This window comes from Oryzias melastigma, linkage group LG3 (genome assembly GCF_002922805.2).
Source record: "Oryzias melastigma strain HK-1 linkage group LG3, ASM292280v2, whole genome shotgun sequence".
Lineage (NCBI taxonomy): Eukaryota > Metazoa > Chordata > Actinopteri > Beloniformes > Adrianichthyidae > Oryzias > Oryzias melastigma.
In genome coordinates, this window is record NC_050514.1 from 15,046,885 (window position 1) to 15,067,710 (window position 20,826).

A 20,826-nucleotide genomic window follows, 5' to 3' on the forward strand; every position below is an offset into this window, starting at 1 on the left:
TAGAAATGATATGAACGATAGAAGGGAAATGGCAAAGTAGACACTTTTCTTTCGCCCAGATGAAATATATCATCATATTGCCCAGAACTAACTGATTCTGCACATATTCTTGATATTTTTTTTTCTTTTACTTTATTTTTTCTAAAGTGTGATTTATGACTGATCTTCTCTTATGAAAATAATCTACACAAATTGTCTTTTTAAATTAGTATATTTCAGATTTTTTTTGTTTTGCATTGAATACTGTAGATGATTTTTCTTACTGATGATAATTAATGATCATCATCATTTTCATTGATCATCTGGGTATGCTCTGGATTTTTGGTGCTAGTAGGTGCGGGTTTTTTTGTTGATTATGGTTTGAATGTGCTTGGATTTTTGGTATTTATTACTGTGGATGATTTTTTTTTCCTGATTATAATCGTCTGAGTACATTTAGATTTTTGGCACTGATTAATATAAATGACTTGTCTGTCTGTGGATGTTTGAAATGTAATTATATCACTGATCTTAAAGATGCTTAATAACCTATAATCTATAATTGTAGAGTATAAATATTTGATAATAAACCCTGAACCGGATTTTGATAATTCATGTAAAGAAAATTGTAAGGTCGAACATAGGTGGGATTATATAAATTCACTTCTTCCCACTCCCTTTCAAGTGATCATCTTGTGATTGATAATGTAAGATGTTATTTTATGTATTATTATGTGATTGTAATAAACAATTTCATTCATTCTTTCATTTACAACAAGCTGCTGTTTAAAATACAAGCTGCTGCTCAGTCTGATTAAAGCTTCTAATGAAGGAAATAAAGCGACCAAGTTGATGATCATACATAAGTTTTGCTTAGCTGTATTGTCATTTATTGGTTATTTTTGGCTGTTTGTGTGCACATGCCAGTGACCTCATTACCTGACAGATAATTTGCAAAGAGCTTAATGGTGAGAACTGAATAGAACAGGTGAGGATGAAAGAAAAAAGATTCACCTTCAGAATTGGCTTGTCACTGATCAGGACCAGCCACCAGAAAAACATATTTGCAATTTACAATCTCCAGTGGATTAATTAGTGCATGCCTAGTTGTTTTTCTTTTTTAACTGTACCCTTACTTTGGGTCAAAATAAACACACAACTCGCATGCAGATGTGTATCAAGGCAGACTAAAATAGTTGCAATCAGAGCAGCAAGATTCTGTATAACTCCTGAATATCTGGAAAAGCATGCATATCGTTTAGTCTACAACTCCAATGAACTGGAATTACATTCAATTTTAAATACAAAACAGCAACGACATGACATACTAGCAACTCTGAACCAAAAGTTTATTTGTTTTTCAAAAAAAGTACCAAAACATAGCGATGCTGGTATGTTGTAATTTCTGTAAATTTATATTGGAACATAACCAAACAAAAATTCTGTATGAAAGGTTTTCAGAGTTTTTGCCATTTCCCGTCTCAACGCTCTTTGCAAACACCGCTAAATTATTTTGTTTAGCTTTTATAGCTCACTTTTTTTTGTTTTTATGGGTGATGTAAAAATGCAAAGGGGCAAGCATTAATATATTATTTTTATCCTCTTTCAAAAGCTCATAAATCTTTTGTAATAAATTGTTAACCATTAAGGTAAACCAAACATCCTATTTTCTGAAAAAAATGTAATGCCATGCAAATAGAAAAGTGTGTGGGTTTGTGTGTGTGTGTTTTTTTCCTTTCCTGCCTTTACTAAGATGCACCTTCAAATACAAAGCTAGTATATTTCGAGCACATGCAAGTTTTCAGATTAATGGCAGCATTTGAAAAGACATCTTTTGAATGCAAGGATTCTTTTTCCATTCCAGAGAGCTTGTTACCTTGACAACAGCAGAAGATCTGTAGCACAGGGGGCTGAGCGTGTGAGATGAGCCTGCCGAGGCATGGCTGTGCTGAACAAACAAGCGCTGTCGCTAACTGTGTCACGAGTGCTTCAGCTGCCCTCTTACTAAAGCTCCCATTTTCTTTCCTTTACTCTCCTCTCTGCTTTTACTCGATATTAGGATTTTCATTGAAATGTTCTGTCGTATGTTTCCAGTTTAGCCATCTACTCATCTTGAGTTTTGTCTTTTTCTAAACTCTAGGCTTAACTACCACCTTCTTGTTTATTTTAAAAACTTTTCAAAAGTCTTCACTTTAGCTTTTGCTTTTTTCCATTTTTCATTATAGAATGTAGTGATGATGAGTGATGATTAATCACACCCATTCTTTGTGTTTGTTATCAGGAAAAGATGGAGCTCTCAGTTTGTTGTTTATGTCCCCTGGTGTGCATATTGGTATTTTTTTTTTCAACAAAAATGCGTGCTATGATTCTCCTATGCATAAATTAGACTTAATCACTAATGTAGATGTCAAGGGGAGAAGTGTGGTGTTCATCTCTTTTTTTTGTTTTTTTAATTCTCCTCCCTCCTGGCCCATCCCATATATCCCCAGCTGTCTCTCCACACCCTTCAGTGTAAGGTTTCTTTCTCAGTGTTTGCGCATAGAGGGGCAGATGATTGAATCTAATTAGTCAAGATGTTACAATAACATCTGATACATGATCCTTAGACGTACAGCAGGCTGGACCCAGGCTGTCATTACTGAGTTTGTGTTTCTTCTCATTGTCTGTTGGGTTTGGCGTTCAGGGTAATGGAGGGTGGGGTTTGACTGTGATATCAGCTATCTAGTGACACTCAGATGCAAGATGATTCTATGAATATAGATGAACTATTTTTATAAAAAAAAAAAAACCTGTATGCAATTATCCAAAACTATTCCACAAGGGATGGGAGATATGGCCTTTAACAAATATCTTGGATATTTTTTATTTTGTTTATCCTGTATAATTTATTAATTTCTCTATCTTTTTGATAGCTTCTCTAAAAAAACATGAATGTGAAAGTAAGCAGTTATACAAAACGCTTATTAAGGTAAAATCCAAATTGAGCTGGTTTCAGCTATTCATTTTGTGTTATTTGTAGGCCTGAGACAAACTGAACTAAAGCAGAGTTCATGGGGGGTCTTCAAAGTTCTTAAAAGTCTTGTTGACTTTTTTATCGTTTACTGCATTTGTGAAATTTCAAGGCCATACAACAACCTTCTCTCAGTTTGGTTTTACCCATTTAAACCTCACAGTTTGTACTGAAAGTGGGTAAAATTAAGATCCAATTATTTCGAAAGATTTAATTATGGAACAGTCATGGAAGAGCCTATCCCAGCCCTCGAGCATCATGGGAAAATGTTAATTTAATATTACATGGTTGGAGAAAAGTTCAAACTATACTTATACTCATACTTTGCATTCAAAATTATTTGGGATCTTCTTCACATTAGAATAACAAACATAGTGGAGTTGTTTTGATTATTAGTAATTGTGTTTACATTAAAGCGTTTTTGCCTATTAAAACTCAGGTTGTACACAAGTAGAAGTTCTCTACTCATTCAATGCCAGCTCCATCCAGTGAGGAGTGAGCATTTTTCCTTCCTATTCACCATCTGTGTTTCTTAAATGTAAAATTTTCTGGTTCTACTTTGAAGGGTGTAAAGGTTACACATGGTGCCAATTATCACAACAAAAATATAAAATTGAATCTATTTTGATTCATAGTTCACAGTTTAATTATTTTCCCAATTTGATACTGATATCTGATACTGATACTGTTACTAATGCACTTTTCACATAGTGTTTTTTTTAGTTAGTTGAAGGTGGTATTTTAAACATTAAATAATGAATATAATATAAACTAAAATACATTTTTTATTTGAAAATAATATAATCATTTTTTTCAAAAATAATTTATTTCACAATTTATGCAACTTTTTTGTGATAACTAAAAATCACAAGGCAGGCTAAAGGTTTGTGTCAAAAACCTTATACCTTTTTACTTACTAGCTTGAATGATGCTTGTAGGGATATATTTTATTTCCACTGGTGCTAAAACCTCTGAGTGGGAACTAGTGAAAGACACACAGATTCTTTTTAAGCTATCAGGTTTGGCAACAATTCTTTATGGTCCACCTACCATTGCAGGGGCACTAATTCACTATGAACTCTTGCCGACTGCAGGTAGTTAGAGCGTTCTACTTCTATTGCGTCTCTGAGTAGCTGTAGAGAGAGGATTTGCTTGATTTTTTATTTTTTTAAAGAAACTTCCAAGAGTTTTCTTTTTTGGTGGCTCTGGTTAAAAGACTGCTGTTGTTTCACAAGGCTGTGAAGCAGCTGATCCTGTTGTGCTTTGGTCAGACAGCATAATCCATGCTTCCTTGTCCAATATGGCTCTAGACTCAAGACTAAGCTAGTGTAGAATCCTCTGACAATTCCATGTCTATCAGGGCATTAGGAGAAGGATCGGCAAATTACTCGGAAGTTATCCAGGATGGGATCTTTCATAGACTTAAGTCAGTTAAGTTCATTGACTGTATATAGGAATTGGACTGACTGAGCCATCCCCTTTTCATTTCAAATGAGAAGTACCTACTTGTTCCAGAAAGCCAAAATCCTAGACTTCACTTGAGAAATAAACAACTATTTCTCAGTCATATTTGTTAGAATAACTATTCTTTTTCTGTTACCTTTTTTCAACATCTTTTTGCTATTCCTTTTTTCCTTCTTTTTTTCATAATGTTGTTTCTTTCGTTCAAGGTATTTATTTTATGAATATGAACTGACCAAACAGACACCTCAACGAAAGTATGTGATCTCACGTCGGACGTTTAAAAAGTTTGTTTGGGAAATTCTCCTGAGCCGACTTTCAAGTGGTAAAAGTGTGGACTTTCAACAAGCTTACTCCTCAATGGCAGGGGTGGTTGCCATAGAAATGTTGACTCAGCCCAACTCAGACCAATCACTCCTGCCTTAGTCTGATTACAGCATGGCGATGTATCTATCGCAAAAAATGGTGACTGAAATAACTTCATTTCCTAGGAGCCAAGTCATTCTCTATGGATGATGTCACACTCACTCGGTCCAGTTCTCATATACAGTCATCGGTCAAGGGTCATAAACCTGAACAGCTAAGGAATCTTGAATGGAAGGGATGAAATACAGACTTGACACAAGAGGCTGTTGTGTAGTCTACACTGGATACAGCTTTTGTGAACTCTGCAAATGGTTTCAGAGCTTTGTGCATTCACTTTAAGTCTTCCAGATCTTGCCAAATCAGGGTGACATGCAGTTTTTCTCTTACCTCAAGACTAAACTACTGAAATGGCTCGATCCTGCTTAGCACTTGCTCAATCATTTCCTGGTGGAATCCATAGTTGTTTGGAGACTCAGGAATGCAGGAATATTGAACTCTTTTTTTTTTTGTGTGGGGAGGAGGTCTCTCCTCATCCAACTGAATGAGAAGCTTCTCAGTCTTTCTGGCAGCTATTGGCTCAATGTGGGCATCTTTCTAGCTTTTCCCTGAGGGGAGTAGAAAAAGGATAAAAAGTGTTTTATAGAAACCAAGTAGTCCAATAATTCAGTCTGACATTGTGTATTTTGTAAGTTATCTCTACAGATAAAGATGGGATTGTTTGTTTGTTTTGTTTTTTTAGCATAAGACATGCTCAGATCCAGAATCCTTAATTGCTCACTAAAATATAACACAAATTCTAATGTACTTTATATAAATCCATAACATACTAAAAGACTAACATAATGTATTCTTTAGATTTGTATGTGTGTGTTAGTTAGCGTTTGTGTAACTGTGTGTATGATAAAAAAAAAAAAAACATGCCCAAATGATCCCAGAATTTGAGCTCTATTAAAATTAAGCTGACTGATTAAAAAATAATAATAATAATAATAATTACACCCCCATTATCCCCACAATGACATTACTAGTAACTTGACTCACTAGAAATTTGATGTTAATATGTTTTATCATGTGTTTTTCCTGCTCTTATTAGTATTTTCTTACTCATTCCTCAAAGTTGATTTGATGTATTCCAGTAATCAGACATTGTTTTTTAAGTCGCACCTAGAATATATAATTTATTTTTGAAAGTGAAAATACCTTAAACCTTAATATCTCAGATGCACAGTTTTTGCATTTTTAGATATGCCAACATTGTTGCATTTTCCACTCTGAGGCATGGTTAAAAACCTTTTTCCATGAACAACAGCATGCCTTATAATCCAGAGCATTTTATATATTGATTTATTATGTTTGTGCTTACTGGTTATCAAAGTGAATTTGAGGGGTAAACAAGACTATGTCAAAATGTCAGTCTGTTTTTTTTATTTTATTGTATTTTTTTTACAAGTTTCAAATAACGTTGGATGTTGTTATAGATACAGTAATGCAGCTAATGTTCTTCAATGTTGGACTTTGTTTTTTTAATTATTTTTTTTTTTTATAATGAGTTCCAGACAAGTGTTTTTGTGAATATGCTAACACAGTTAATTTACTTCTGGTGCCAAACTCTTTTTTTCCAGCAACATCACAGTGATGCTTGTTTTAGCAGATTCAGTCTACTTTTTTCTTATTTGTTGCAAACATATCTGGGAGTCACAGGTATTGTGAATACGCTAACATGGCTAACGTGTAGTGTCTTTCAAGTTCTAGAGTTACTATGAACACAGTAAAATCTGATTACTTGGTAGATCTGTTGGTCAGTGGTTAAATTATAGTCTTGACAGTCATTGTAATCTAGATTCTTAACTAGAGGTGTGCCAAAATACCAATATTGCGATTATATGGCTATTTTTAGTCCTGCGATTGATTCTTGATGGGTTCCCACCAACTATCTATCTTTTATTTTCATTTGAAGAGGCCGTAAAACGTTATATTCGCCATTCTTTGGTGAGGCGTTCCTTTGTATGTAGATGGGAGGCAAGCGTTGGAAGACTAGCTGTCATGAGCACCAACGTGCCTGGCAGCTACTTGAATTATTTCATTTTCATTCTCTTGTTTACAAAAAATTAAGCATTGACACTGCTTTTCATGTTTACTATTGTGTACACTGAATTTTTACAAATAATTCCAGTTCATTTGGTGACAATGCTTGCAAAAACATAGTATTACTGATTTACACAAAAGTGTCTAGTTTGTTGCACAAAATAAGACACAATTTGTACATTATGATTGTGTTCAAGCTAAAAAATAAATGGGGATATACTTTCCTCAAAAGTAACTTTCAAGTTTTTTCTGGAAAAGAGTGCTTGCTTACAGACTTGTTGTAAACAAATTTCAGCCATAAAAATGCAACAGAAAGATCAAAAAGGTTTTAACTTTGTTTTGTTTTGTTTTTTTAGCCTCTGATAGTCTGCTTTGCAATACCTTCATTAAGGGAAAGTACTTTTCTTCAGTTGTTTAAATGAAAGGAGGCAGGGTAAAAATCCTGCAATGTTGTGCTCACTAAGGAATCACAGTTTGATGAAAAACTTTTAAAAGTTTTTGGTTGCTTTAATTTCTTAGATATCTGCTTCTCGATACTTAATTAATTATTGAAGATACAATTTGCATTGTTCTGATTTCTAATAACTTATTGTGTAGAAAACAATTTCAAGTTTTCTGCTTAAACCTTCAATAGCAAAGCTTTTTTGCTGTTGTTGTTCTAAATGTTGCCCTGTGATATTGATTAGCTGAGGTTTATGGGGTAAAGCAGTTATCACCCACTTTTTGCTTTGTAGGATAAGGTGTTGTGCTGCCACAGCACTGCTGTTAATCATGCACACATTAAGGAAAGATACATGAATATGCAGATCGTGTGTCCTACTGTTCAGCTTTAAAAACTACCACAGCGTTTTAACAAATGTAAAAGCAATGATTTGATAAGCTTTTATTTTTTAGAATTGCAAAATTTCAGTTATTTTGATTTTTTTTGTAAACTCTATCTTTTTAATCTGTACACCACAATCTCACGTGTGAAATATGCTTAAAACAAAAAACAGCATGAGAGTAGTGGAAATAACTTTGTTATTATTTGTGGTTTGACAGGTATCAAATCTGTTCCAGACATTGTGGAAAATTGCCTTTTCATTTTTGTGAGATATGCCTCTCGTTCTTTTTTTCACCAATTTTCTTTATCCTACTGCAGTGGTTGTGGGTGGTAAAGTGGAAGCTGTTGTACACCTGAGAGTGATTTGTTTTGGTTTTGAACTTGATAATCGTGTTGAACCACTTGGTGACCGCTTAGCTTTTTGTTTTCTTTGCTAGAGATAGTATAGTGCCTTCACCTGCACTTGTGACTACATCTTACAAAAGAAAGTCAGGAAAAAAGTAATGTAAAAAGGTTCTAAATGTGTTAAATATTAGCTACATTATTGTTGTTATCAAAAACAAGTAGTTCAAATGAAATAATCTATGTTTTTACGCCATCTTTAAATAATTATATTTCATAAAGTTGTTTTTTTAATGATGAGACTACATATGGATAAATGTCTTTGTATTATTATTATTATTATTACAGTGCTTAGAACTTTGCTAGCTAACTCTTAATGATGCCTTATACCTGTGTATACTGGTAATTATCTTTGTAAATAAAAGTTGCCCACATTTTGGATTTACTGGTACTTTAATGTACGGTAACTAACAAAAGTGAGCATGCATCTTATATTTTTGTAAATATTTTATCTTTTCATAGAATGACAATAAAGACATGACACTCTGATTGTCAGATTATCAGCCTTTTGTTGTTTTGTTGTTCCCTTTAAATAAGTTGACAAACGGTCAATAATGTCTCAACTGCTGAAAATTATGAGTTGTGTACAATTACTTGTTTTTCCAACACATTCTCATCCCCATGTCGCCACATATTGTTTGGTTAAGGCCCCTTCTGTGTCACTTTTTGGGTGTCCCCAAGACATCGTTTTTTGACGTGCTGGCTTTTCATAAAATCCAAGGCCCGCATCCCTTGAGATTTTGTACCAGATGCGGTACTGGGTGCGCACTGGTCCTTGGGACACGTCCAGTACCGTTACCCTAACCCAGTACCGGTACCTTAACCCGGTACTGATTTGCATCTGGTACTGGTTCGGGTCCGGTACTGCATCTGGTCCAGTGTCAGGTTAGGGTACCGGAATGGGGACTGGTGCGCTACGCGTCGCGGTACTGGACCGGTTCTGGTTCGCGGCTTGGAGGTTGGGGACCCGTGATTTAATAGGATCAGCCAGTGTGTCAAAAAACGACGACTTGCGGACATCCAAAACGTCAAAAAGTGACGCAGAGGGGGTCCTTGACTATGCTGACTTGGGAGTGAGAATGTGTTGGTTTTTCCTCCCTGGTGTTGTGACTTTTTGGGGGTCACAAGGTCTCAGGTGAATGGGCAAGAGGTGTGTTAAGTTTGGTTTCATCCCTGTCAAGCTGATTGATGGAAGTTAGAAATTACTCTTTATGGCATATTACTCCCAAGCTTTAAGAATAATGTAAAAATAAATGAATAAATAAATAATAATAAAAAGTAAAAAAAAAATAAAAAAAATTGAAACTGAATATAGGGGCTAAACAGCACTTTACATTTGAAATAAAATGGGAGGATAAGCCTCTAAGATCATTTTAGGCATGCACATACCATACAAATCCAGGTGTTGTCCGCTTGAAGATAGACATAAGAGTGCTTACCAGCCTTGTTACAGTTGTTGAAAGAGTGGGGATTCACTGCATCAGATTTACTTTGTCACCTCAGAAGAAGCCTCTTTAAAAAATGAAGCTCACGAGCCTCCATTTTTTTGCTGAAAACCGGCATATTAAGGGCATTGGTTATCATAAGCATTCTTTCTGATGATAAGGCCAATATACTGATTTGGTTTCAACAGTTTATTGCTTGAGTGGCAGCTACCAGAGTAGAACTGCAAAGAAAAACGTGTTTACTCTACAATCAAGCATGGTGGTGGGAGTGTTTTAGTTAGGGGATGGGCGTTGTTGGCAGTGGAAAGGTACAGTTCATTGAGAGCACCATAATTTGAAAAATTAAACCCAAATTTCTTTATAATTATGAAGTAGAAAATGCTCCCCTCCTTTCTGAAGTTGGGCTTCAAGGCAGAAGGTAAACATGAGCATAGGAGGTACATGAACATAAGTGGTCTGATGTTCACCAGCTTCACAGCGGAGTGGAAGAGTATTCCAGCGCCAAAATGGAATATTCTAGAGTTGGAAATGATATACAAAATATTCACACTTTGTCTACTATTTTGACATTTTCACTGAGTCATATTCTCACTTTGGAATCTTATTTTTGAAAATTCAGTTTTTTTTTTTTTTCTCCATCTCCATCCAAACCTTTAATCTGCTCAGCTTTATTCATACGTTTGTAATTTAGCTGCCAAAGTTTTAGAACTGAGTGATGTTCCTTTTTCTACACCTAAACTCATGTAAACTATGGGCTTTTATGCCCTGTGTGATCATACGTGTAGACTAAAATAAGTCTTATTTGCAGCAGCATAGGCAATGAAATTTGCCATTAGTTGGAGTTAGCCACTAAATTAAGGACTAGTCATGTGGATAATTGGCAAACTTTGGCCGATTAATCATTTAATCTCTAGAATATTAACTTTTTAAATTAACTTTGGTTCACAAAGCCGACTCAGCTGTTTTAATACATTTTTTGACCAGAACTGCGAGTTGTTTTCTTTGTGCTACTTTATTTCTTATGGCGACCTCTCCTCTGTTATCACATCAAGTCTGTTTATATGCCAACTTAAAGAGGATAATTAAAGATAATCTCATGTTTGCAAACTGACCTTGGAAATGCAGTCATTATAAAATACTAGTGTACAAGTTTTGAGTCTATTGGACTTGTTTTAGAGAAAGTACATATGGTATGGACTAAGTTTCAAAGTTGCAGTTAGATTTAAAATACCCAGGTCTGTTCTTTGAAAAAGTTACACTGAAATGTCAAGAAATATTGAATTTCTAGGAATTTCCGGGATAAATTGACTTTTTATCATTATCAGCCAGCATTTGTTAACAGATAAAGAACACCAGATGGTTCTGTTCACAAAGTTACTTAAAATATCTGTTAATTCAATAAGTTAGATTGTGAAATCATATTTAGTCTTCTTGCAAACAGCCTTACTGCCCTTAAAAACTCTCTTATAAATGTGCCATTCCATCTCCGAGATTATACTATTAACAGATTGCCTTCTGAACATCAAGCATCTGCAGTATTGCATAACAAAAAGGTAAACTGTACAACAGCTGCAAAATAGAACAGTGGAGGTAGCAGGGCTAATTGTGCTGTTTTCAGCATCTTGTTTACTTTATCATCAGGGTCTTCTGTCACTGATAATGATGGGAACATGACAAATGAGGGAACATGAGGCTATGTGTGTCTCTGAACATCCAGTCAGAGTGAAACGGGGCTGTCATTTCATAAAAAAAGTATCTTTTAGGGGCAAGATTTTAAACTTTGTCCATTTTAATCAATGTTTTTAAACAGAAGAAAATATTTGTTTTCAAAATTATAGTTCTTAATGGTTTGAAAATATGACAGAAGTGTCCAAGCCAGTCACAAAATGTACAAAGCACAGATTTTTTAATTGTACTTGTGTAGATTTAGCCTGTGTGTATCATTACAGTCTATGTGCATTTTCTTTTTCTTTTCTTTTATCAATCATTTTGTGTGAGCATACACATTTTGGCGATGTAGAAAGCCAGAGAACAGTAGAGGTTGAACCATGAAATTTCGGGGGGGATGTTCTGGCATCAGTCCTCTCTCACTCTTTAAGACAAAGATACAAAGTCAGAATGCAAGAGCTAGTATTGATGTATAAAGAACAAAAAATAAATACATAAATGAGAGAGAGAGAAAAAAAAACTGTAAATAAAACATTTACAATACAATCAGTCCAGTCTTTTTTAAGCCTTCATATTCTAAGTTCATCTTCTTTTGCTAAATCTGGCACCTAAATGCTATTTGTATTGCCTCTCAATCCCTTTACTATCCATTAAAACCAGTTAGATGACAAATGCAAGGGCTCAAATTGTGGTTGCAAGGATATAGTGTGTGTTCACAAGACTGTTTCTGAAAAAATGTCTCACTCTTAAATAGGGATGTCCCGATCAGGTTTTTTTGGGCCCGATCCGATTCGGAGTCATTGTATTTTGTGGATTTGCCGATACCAAGTCCCGATCCGATACTTTTAAGACATTTAAAACATGAACAAATTGAATAAACAGATTTGTGTTGTCCCATATTTATATTTCATTAACCTTCTTTTATCATTACAAACTTAAATAAAACACTTCTGTGAAGTAGCTTTAATAGCCAAGTAAAAATAGAGCAAATATAAACTAGGAAAAAAAATAATATTTTCTTATTATATAAGTGATAATTAGCCATGAGAGAAAGTTTAGTGACTTTAGCTTTAATATCTTTAGAGCTATTGAACATTTTTGACCAAATGGGATTCCTGTCCTCATTTAGAATTCTTAAAAATGAATTATGACTGTTTTAGCATGAATTTGATGAGTGTTCATGACTTGCTCATATCATTATTATTTTTCATTTATGTTTGTTTTTTAAGATTATGTGCTTCTTTTTAAGTTCTTAAGACATCACATGTTCTGCAGCCGTCTGTCTGCAGCATGGAGAGCTTAACATTAAAAAGAAACAACATTGTCTTTTTCTGTTGAAATGCCTTTAGAGGTTGTTGTTTAGAGACACTAGCTGTCAGTTTAAAGCATTTTCAAAAGCGTTATTGATCCTGGAAGTCTGAATCCGTGGTTGGCTAGCTAGCTTTATTGAACTGTTTACATTAGTCTTCTGCTTGAACTGTTGCTGTTTTCTGCTGCGTTTTCCGGGAATAACATTTTGTGATCTGTTCATGACATGCAGATTTCTAGTGGAGTATTTATCTGGAATAATAAGATTGAAAAATAAAGCGCTGATCATTATAAGAACAAATGAAATATCCGATCCTGATCGGACAAAGGAGCCCGATTTCGATCGAGTCTTCAAACCACGTGATCAGGCCTGATTTCCAATCACGTGATCGGATCGGGACATCCCTACTCTTAAATACCCTTGTGTGACATGCTTCCCAAATCTTTTTTCTTACTACTGGGTAGAAACCACTTGACTTTTTGAAGGTCAACTTTCTTCCATCATCTGTTAAAGGAAAAATGTCTTACAGGATAACTCCAGTGTGCTGTTTTTAACCCTAATTATCACAGTTTAGGAGTAATAATATGAGCCTCGTGACAAGACATAAAGCATGAGTCACATGCACCTGGATAGGGGGTTGACCTAATGGGTGTTGCTGGTTTTTGGGTTGTTTGGGCCCTTGGAGGGTCATGGACAGGAGCGGCAGCATCTTAAAGGAAGTGCAGGTTTGTCTTGCAGTTACCTTGTGGCTCATGTGGCTACCTTAAGAGATGAGAAAAAAATGGACAGTAGGATTGCCCTGCCTGTAGTAAGTGTATTGTGAAGTATTTAAAAGGATAATGTAAGTTACACGCACTTATGACATATGGGTGATGCTGTTGTACAATGGCCTAAAGCTACTCTGTCGTTGTTGGTGAACTGCATCCACTGGCCCCTTACTGACGGCTCGCAAATGCTGGACGCACTGGGTGTGCAGGTGATTTGTAAGCGCCTGTGGGACGCCAAACTACAATTTCATTGTCTTTTTCCTAATTTCTGATTGTAGGGCTGAACTTGAGTTTTGCACACTTATTATTTTAACAGCACCCACAGACCCCTTGTGCAGTGCGCAGGATTGGAGGGGTAGAAAAAAGGTACAATCTGTGTGACATACCTGTGTCTCACCTATTTCACCCTTAGACCCCGCCACTGCTTACCTCTCACTCGCATTATGAAAATCAATTGTCTGTCCACACCAAAAGTCTGTTAACCTGAAGCTCCTGCCGTGCGTGGATGGAGCTTCCGTCAAAAACTTTTCTTAAACTTGTCATGGAGGACGCGGATACTGAGAGATTGGTTTTATTTTATTTTGAAGAGCTGAATAAAAGCAACGGTACACGCCTCTGTGTCTGGGTTTACATTTCCCAGTGAGGAGCAGCAGCTGCTCCTGCAACAGGGACATGCCATCAGGGAAAGGCAGAATGGCAAGCCAAAAGTATCAAAAATCCCCAGAATAAGCAGGCATGGCAGTGCCTCACCTGCACATGTACTATGATAATAAGAATTATTTGAAATATGTAAACATTCCCACAGTTGGTTTTAATACTAAAATTAATACCAAGAAATAATGAAATTTTAATTTTAACTCACCGTACACTGAAAGTATTAAATAGTACTCCGTTAAATTTAAGTAAATGTGTTTATTGTAGTTGAATAAGATGGACTGTTTTAAGGAAAAAAAGACCTCAATGTAAATTCCATACAGGAAAAGTTTTTCTTTTTTTTGGTGCTTTAAGGCAGACAGAAGTGATGTTTTACAGTCTTTATGTTTGTTAATAAAGCACCTTTCCCTTTAAAAATGTCTATCACTATTCTGGGATTTAACGTGGTTATAACAAATACAGCTGCAGTCTTAGTAAGACTGGAACAAATAAACAATTTCTAGAAAATCAATTACATAAAAGTTAATTAAAAGTTTGTAAGAATTATTTTGTTAGAAAAAAAGTCACAACAATAAGACTCCACACTTTAATGTTTTCCTTTTATGGACACTTTTTAAGTTACATAAGTACTAAAAATTAAGATGAACTAAACGATTTTAAAAAGACAGTTAATAATGCAAATATGTTTATGTTGAAATTTATACTGTTTTAATCTCTTTCAGGATTCGGTGGATAACGCAGCAGCAAGTTTTTTTTTTTTTCTTTTTTTTTTTCTTGCACCCCTCCTTTTTGTCGGATTTAACACGCTGACATTCTCCCACAACCATGGAATCGGTATGTAGACCAAAATCTTCTTGCAAATCTAACATCAAGTTGATACTTGCTCTTTTCAAGCACACTATCATAGAGGCACTTGATGTAAGCAGTCTGGCTCTTTCTTTTTTTTCACTTTGCAAAAATTGCTATGCACTGTTTTGTCTGTTGTTATCGCATATGGTCCACAAAACAACAACAAAAAAAGCTGTCGTATAGGCATTTATATCCACAAAGTTGCATCTAAAATAATAGAACTCGAGGAATGTCAATAGTTTCTTTATTTATCTTAATGTATAATAGTATAGATATTTGGCTTTAATCTTTGTTGTTTGACATGCCATCGACTGCTTGTACCAACAGGAAGGCTAAAAGCTAATGAGTATTGAGCACGATATCCTGGAATGCATCTGTAAAGAATAGGGTTTAGTGTATGCTCAACCTTTGCTGTTCTGTCCCTTTGTCAGGGGGTTTTGTGCATATCTGCATTCATTTCAGAATGTGTTAGTGTGTGTACATGCTTGTCTGTTTTAGAGTCTATGAGAAATGGGTCATATCGTCTCTGTGGTGATGAAGTAGCATGTGTCCAACAAAAGTCATGCTGCTTTAGTCAGGGCGTCATACTCACAGAAATGGGCCTTCTTGGTTTGTTGTGGCTTACAATATACTTGTCATTTTTTAGGTTTTAGTGGAAAATTGCTTTATTGTACATGTATTCAGAGATTTTAGCATGTCTGCTACGTGATGAGACATTGTCTTATGTGATAAAATGACATGGTTAAAATATATTTTTGGTGTTTGATTGATATACAGAACTTATCCAGGCTGCTGTCAAAAATCTGTCAAATTATGTAGAGTGTTTTTCCTCAAATATATGAAATTGAAAACCTGTTGAATTTATGTGATAGCATTGCTGTTGCAGAGTGGCAAGTGTGCATGTTGGTTTTTAACTGGGATCAGCTTGTACATTGGCCTTTCCTTTCCTAATATGCAAAAATTAGCCTCTAAATCCTATTAATCTTTAACTCCCTTGTTGTGTCTAAATGCCTGTAGGGGTGTGGAAGTGAGAGCCGTTGTTTACATCTCTGAGCCGAGTATGTCTGTTTACCATCACTGGAAACTGCAGTAATTGCACTCAAAGTTTATTGTCATGCCAGGAGTGAGATGTGTGATATTTTTTTTTGTTTGTTTGTTCTTTTGGCAGCTGGGCACACACTTACGTGCACTCAACAACCCTCTGCTACTCCTCTCCTCCCTTACCTCATGTGATGCCAGTCACATGTTTTCCAGACAAGCAGCTCAGTAAATCAGAATCAGACTTTTATTTTTAACTACTTTAAATCCTCCATCTGGTCTTGCTGGTTAGCAGAATTAACCAACCTCGGTGATGCATTTTTTCCCAGGGAATGTTCTGAATACTTTACCATTTTGTGGCATTCGATAGTGGTCATGGTTTTGTTTATAACGGAATAAATGTAAATGTTATTTTTCATAATTTACCCTCAATTACCCGGGTTAATAGTTTGCTATTCTTAGATTATCATTTCTTTTTTACTTTTTTGTACATCACAGCTAATTTTTCTGTTGATAAATAAAGGGCTTTGGCATTACTTTTATCACACATTTGGAAGACAGTTAAAGGTACATTTTGAAACAAAAAGTGCTATTTTTATTTTATTTTTAAGGGAAGAAATCAAAACTAAAACATACTATTTGAAAGAAGACAAATCTCACCATTTACTGGGTTGCTTATATGTTCTTTTCTGCAAAAAAAAACGTATTTATTGTTTATGTCAGTGTCTTCACTGTAGCTAGGCTACTTTCTAAAGGTGTGATTTGCCTTGTGTACTTCATGTAACCATTACAAACGCTGATATCATTCTTTTAACCATTCTCAATGGGTTTCATTTCAGTGCAGATGAAAGGCCAAGTTATTTTAACTTCTCCATGGATTCCCTTCTAAAACCGTCTTTATCATTGTCTCTGCCTCCAAAGCAAGGTTTGTTCCTCAGTGGGGATTAGTGCGAGCAGCAGTTATGAACAGGGAAGTGGGCTTTGCCAGTCATATTACATAACTCGCCCCCGCCAGTGGAGCGCGGCCTGGCCTGGCTGCAGAGACGACCAAAGACGCTTTGTTTTCCAAACCTTTCCTTTTTTCTCCTGCTATACTGCTTCTCCTTCTTCCCTAGGGACTTACTGCTTGCTAATACTATATAGAAGGAGTCTGTTTGCAGGGAACAGGCAAGGCAGTGTGACTCTGAGTGTGGAGGCATATGCTAATAGAAAGCTGAATGGCAGAGAACACATATTTTAACCAGAGAAATTTAACTCTACTATAAGTTATTCGGTTTAACAGAGATGGGACGGGTGAGAATGCCCCTATTTTTGGTGTAAACTCACTCACCACTTTTACCTCTCATGTAACTGTATAAGGTGAATTTGTTTACTGGTCCATTATCTCAGTTGTGATTAGTTTTACAACTTGATCCACACTATATGGCTAAATTGATGTATGAGTGACATGCATTACCACTGCACATTCTGTATGTTGCATGCAAATCAGTCTTCGGAGTGCACTGCCCATCCCATTAAAAGGCTAGTTGACCTGGTAGTATACCTGCTTCTTTCGGTCACTGTATTTTGTTTGTTTTTTCTTCACAATGCATCTTTTCCTGTTCTTAAAGTGTTTCTGCCAAAGTTGAGACATGTAGGTTCTTGAGTAATCTCTGTTGATGGAAAAATTATAGCTGCCCTACATCAGTAAGTAGGGTCTGTGTTATTATAATTACAACTACATTTGACTGCGCAAAATGGTTTATATTGCAAGCTCATGGTGGCATTCTTCCGTTTGGACTACAAGCATGTTAATGGTTGACTTTTGTTGCATTTCAAAACAGAGTTTTGCTTACTATACATTGGCATAATGAAGGGCGGTGAATTAAAAAAGATTACAAAACACTATCTTTTGTTTTTCATAACTGTTTCATTGATAGTTTTTATTAGTAGCTTAATTATTTTGCTGAAAAGAGTTTCAGTTTCAAGATTTTAGATTATTTTTTCTTCTCGTTTCCGTTTTCCACATTAGTAAAAGTATTTTATTTTGGTTGAAACAATAATATACTTTGTTTGACTAATTCAGCTCTATGTGCTCCAAAAAAACTGAGATGTGACTAGGATAATTTCTTGATGGGCTTCAAAATTTTTAACAAGTTACTAACAGCATTATGCAACCGAGTTTCTTAAATGCCCTAAAATGTCAACTGAAATTCTCAATCTATTTCAAGGAGTTGCTGAACATTGCCCTCTTTATACTGTGTTTTTTGTTTAAGCAAAATTGTGACAGATTAGTAATGCAAGACAAATTTGAAACTGCATGGGGCACAGCTGGGGATCTAGTTCTGTCTGAGACCGTCTACTAACTCTTCTGTGCTGGCTGTGTTTAGCCCAAAGTCACTTTGTATTTTATAAAAATGGAACCTATTGTTGGTGTGAATCCCGGGGCCAAACTAGCCAGCAGAAATATGTCCTTCGTATATGAAATACTTATGCTTTTGAGTAAAAATATTAACTAAAAGGGATAGTGGGGGTTCTCAAAAATCTTTTACTGAACTGGTGTTACCCCCCCCCCAAAAAAAAAAATCGTTGTATGAAACAATACTTTAGAAAAATAGTTTGTAGCTCAGCATTATGGGCTTACAGCCAGGTATTAAATCTGGTGCCAAATTTCAAAGTTTCTACAAGTTTGAGTTTCTTAACCCTTGTGCTATCTTATGAGGTCCAGATGACCCCACCCTTATATTGATGTGTGATCCCTCACATGACAAAGGTGGACAGGATCTTGTATCTGCCACGGATACCAGTGGGGAAAAAAATCCTTGGGGAAAAAAAAGTTCAATGTGCTGTCTTGTGGGGTCCAGATGACCCAACTTTTAATGTAAACATGCCAAGGATAGCACAGGGTTAAAATGATTTGGAGCTAATAATACTCAGTTCAGTTTAGAACAGCTACATATAACTAAACAGAGCTTTTTTTGTTTTGGTTTTTTTTGCAGCTGAGCATTAGAATTTGTCTAAAGCTCAAAATCCCTGATTGTATACTTGATGCCTTTTTTGCATCTGTTTTGCCACAAATTTCATTTATTTAAAACAATTTCAGTAAAAATGCTTGACATTGGTGCATTGGATGGATACAAATTTGGCTTCCTATGTTTTTGGCAATCTGTTTAAATAATTGAAATGCCAGGCAAGACATTTCTATGTTTGCACACACCCTTCTACTTGAGTACATTTTACCAGCTTACCGGTAAGTGTAAGTGTAAGCTGATCTGGAAAAAGGAAGCACATTACAGCGGAGAGGCACTGCTAAAAACAGCAGCTGAAAATCCTATCTAAACAAAACATGACATGTAGTTTTTTGAAATGCTGCTCATGAACCGCGTTCTGTTTGTTGTGAAATTCACAAAAGGTTGCCATACATTGATTTCAAAATGGTGGAATCTCTGCAGTTCTAAGTGAACGGTTGTTGTTGTCTTTGAGCAAGATTTGTTGGCTTTTTTTTCCTTGAGGGGGGCACAATTGCTTTTTAGAAACTTATTTTCCCAGCAACTCAAGTACATGTTAATGCATGCTCATACAAACAGCATCTTTACCTGATGTTTAGACTGATTTAGGCTTGCTGCTTTTTGAATTGTTGGTGGTCCTTAAATTATAGTGGATTCTATTTTTTTCAGCTCATCATTTAATATTAAAAGAAAAGCAGCTTTAAATATGTTGTTTTGTAATAAACGTCTAGCTTTTTAATTTTGAAATTGCACGACCAATAACTTTTCAAGTATCTTGTTAATTTTTAGTTTGTTGCAAAGGATGTTAAGATCTTCTCTACACTTTTTTTGTCTGCCATTATCCCTTTAACACTAGAGATGTCGCCGGTGACACCTAAACAACACATGGTTTTTGGCATATGTAACTCGTCAACTGTTTACTCATGAATGAGATTATTCTGACGCAGAGAAAAGGGGCTTTTTTATTTTATCTTGCTTTGCAGCAATATGCAACGACACATTACTAAAGTAAAGTGTTGCATATCTGGGGCTGAAGCTTCAGTGTAAAAGGTTTAGTATGATCTGTATGAGTGACTGTACTGTAGTTGTGAATGTAGTATAGCAGTAAATTATTCTTCTTCAACAGTATGACTTTTTTTTTTAAATAAGATATTTTTTGATAATGGCTTAAATACTTAATATACTTAATAGCTTACATACTCTTCAATTATTCCTAATAAAGGCAATTCAGGACTTAGTGTCTTTGGATTTTGTTTATATACTGTCCTGGCTTGATCTCTGTATTTATAAATGGGCTTGGGTGTTCTTTCATTGTATCAGTTGTGAGCCAAGTTCCCATCAAAGAGAAGCTGTTACACCAAAGTCTGTGTTTAGATTTAATGGCTAATTTTAGAGTTGTTAGGCCCTTGTCCAAGGTGGTAGAGGATAAGATAGCAGTGAAGTTGCCCTCTCTCAGTTTGAGTTTGTGTACCCACCCCGTTACCCTCATAAACCCCTAAGAATGACTTGCATTTTTCTTCCACTTGCCAGATACTAAGTGTTTGCTTTAAAGGTGTAAAACCAAGCTGTTAGTCTTCCTGAACAATTCTACTCTCAATATTATTCCAAGTTTTTTTCTGTTTGTGTTAACTAATCTTTTTGGTTTTCTTGAACGGTAAAGTGCATATTGTTTACCTGTCATTGGTTACTGAACTTCTAAATTCTATCATAATAAATGAGGGAAAACTACACAGTATTTTGTGATAAATACACCTAGATACCAAAAACTGGCCCATATCAACATTCCACTAAGAATTTCACATCTACTGTATTTTACGCACCATAGAGCATGCAGTATTATAAGGGCAGTCTTAATTAGGGAGTCTATTTCTTTATTTAACTCATACACAAGGTGCACCATATTATAAGATGCAAAAATAAAAAAAAATTAAAAAATGGTGACAGAAGCAAAACAGTGAGTTTAGTTAAACTTTATTCCACTAT

The 20,826-nt window shown here is 35.4% G+C and overlaps 1 protein-coding gene across 2 annotated transcripts in view; it reads left to right on the top strand.

The window, feature by feature from the left end:
- ankrd11 (ankyrin repeat domain 11) overlaps positions 1-20,826 on the top strand; it is a 115,024-nt gene that overhangs the window by 32,686 nt on the left and 61,512 nt on the right. For both annotated transcript variants that reach the window (XM_024295106.2, XM_024295105.2), the window contains exon 2: positions 14,692-14,803. The gene's annotated coding sequence lies outside the window, so the exon portion shown is untranslated. The remainder of the gene's footprint in view (positions 1-14,691; positions 14,804-20,826) is intronic.